Raw genomic sequence first — 2,577 nt, 5'->3', positions numbered from 1 at the left:
GCCTCACAGTTTCCCTGAACTTGGATGACAAGAGCTGACTGCCTCTCTGTGGTAGGTTCCTATTCATTTTCTCTGATGACCATAGCAAATGACCACAAGCTGAGTGACCCTGGAACAATAGACCTTTGTCCTGACAACACTGTAGGCTGGCCATCTGAAATATATACCATGTCACAGGCTTGGTCCCTTCTGAAAGCCCCTAAGAAAGACACATTCCATGCCTGTCTTTATCTGGTGGTAGTTTTCTGGCAACTTTTAATGTCCCTTGGCCTGTAGACATGTCACTCAGTCTCTGAAGCTCTGGCATCTCTGTGAGTGATGTCTTCCTCTCCTTACACAGACCTGGTTCACTGGACTGATGGCTCACTCTAAGTGTGAGATTGTCTCAGCTCCAGAGCCTACCTTAGTGACAACTGCAGTGTTTGTTCTATATTGTTAACTTGAGAATGAGACACGCCTAGTGGGTAGTAAAGTACATTGTATCTGAGAAGACTGGTGTATGGGACAGCAACAAAGAGACGAAACTCTGCCCTGAATGGCACCAGTCAATTAGCTGAGGGCTCAAATGGAATAAAATTGGTGAAAGAGAAAGCCCAGGGGCTGGGGAGATGTGTCAGATGGATGGCTTACAATCTAGCAGACCTGATTTCTATCACCAGAGAAACCCTGTCTTGAAAAATAAATGAGGTGGACAGTAATAAGGAAGGGCATCCCAGGTTGTCCTCTGACCTAACCTACAAATGCAGGTACACACAAACACACACACACACACACACACACACACACACACACACCATCAGTTTCGATCTTCCTGAGCAAATATATCTGCTGCTTCTGCTAAAGCAGAGACATAGACTTCAGAATCTCAGTCTTCCAGTGTAGACTCACATTAGGCATTTTCCAGGGAGCTTCTGGATTTTTGGCTTTGGGCTGGCATTACATCACCTGTCTTCCTCGTTCTGAGATCTCTAGTTTATTGGACTAAGAAGCTCCTGGGTTCTCTGATGCTCTAGCATGTAATAAGCTATTGTTGAACTATATAACCTTCAATAGTATAACTTAATCCAATAAAACATACGTCCACAAGCTTACTTTAGTTGCTTCTGTTCTGTTCTTCTGAAGACCCTGACTAATATAACAACCACAAAGACAAGGTATTGGGGGCTGAAACCTAGAACATCATTTTGGGGTCCCAGTTCAATCCATTCCAGGGTCTTCACATGTTCAATTATTGTTTGACTTTCAGTCTTGTTTACTTTGAGCTTCTGAGCTGTGGGTTTCCCCTTGATAGAATTCCTCAAGTTTTGAAGCTTATTATTAAAGCATAATTGCAAATCCAAGGAATTCTACAAGTATGTACCACAGGAGGCAGTAGAACTTGTGATCATCCCCAGAGAGTAGGAAAGGAACAAAAGTGAATGCCTTTGATCCCTCAGCTACAAAGCTGCATTGAGAGCCTGGTCCTGTGCTCTCAAAATCCTTTGCCCCTTAGTCACAGCATAGAAGTGTGCTCGCTGGCCGGAAACGGAAGTGAAATTGTAACAGAAATGTGGTATTGGAAGCTTTGAATCAGAGCCAATGGTTTGTTCAAAAGCTTAAAAAAAAAATCTAACAATATTGACGATTAAAGTCTGTAATGAATGAATCTCATTCAACCTTCTCTGACTATTTTTTTTTTGGGGGGGGGATGGGGAAAGACATGGCAAATTATGTAGACCATGGGTCAGGTCAAACAAGCAAACAAGACTCCTAATCACTGAAGAAGCTACCCTGGGATATTTGGCATTAGATTTTGTTTTCAGTGCTGGAGAAGGAACCAGGACCTTGCATGTTCTTTGCCAAGGTGGGTCATTCCCCTTCAAGTATCAGCGTGTTCTCGAATAGTCAGTAGACTGAGGTTGATATTTCTCTCACAGTGGCAGACTTCTTTTTAGGGTCCCAGTTCACCTCCCATTTCCTTCTTTTATGTTCAGACAAATCCGAACAGCCCAGTGAAGTTCATTTACCTGAGCAGCATCCCGGGATCCGTGTAATCACCATGCTATGAGTGTGAAGCAGTATTCATGGACAAACATAGAAGAATAGCCACAAAAGTATGAAAACATATAAGGGGAGTTCTCTAGCAGATGATATGTCACAAGGCTACAACTCTGTGCCACCATCCCACAAAGAGCATGCAAATGTCCTGGATACAAATACCAACCCTGAGAACTTCATCTGATAAATGTCACATCTCTAATCATCTGGATAGCCATTGGAGAAAAGGACCCTTGAATCCCTCCCTACCTCACACTGTGGGATAAAATTAATATTAAACATATTAAAGATAAAAAGTTTTAAAGTCAAAGCAAAGAAACGTACGTACATGCACACACTCATGCTTAAAAAAATCATGAGAAAATTAATTAATCTGTCCCCAAGTATTTTTTCGTGAAGAAATTATCGTTAGTAATTTCAAAAGGTGAATAATAAACTAGAAAAAAAAACGTAACTCACATTAAGGCAAAACATTACTTTTGCCCTGTCACACACACACACACACACACACACACACACACACACACACACACACACACA

The sequence above is a fragment of the Grammomys surdaster genome, unplaced genomic scaffold, assembly GCF_004785775.1.
Source record: "Grammomys surdaster isolate TR1022 unplaced genomic scaffold, NIH_TR_1.0 126391, whole genome shotgun sequence".
In the NCBI taxonomy this organism is placed as follows: domain Eukaryota; kingdom Metazoa; phylum Chordata; class Mammalia; order Rodentia; family Muridae; genus Grammomys; species Grammomys surdaster.
This window is presented reverse-complemented; position numbering follows the sequence as displayed.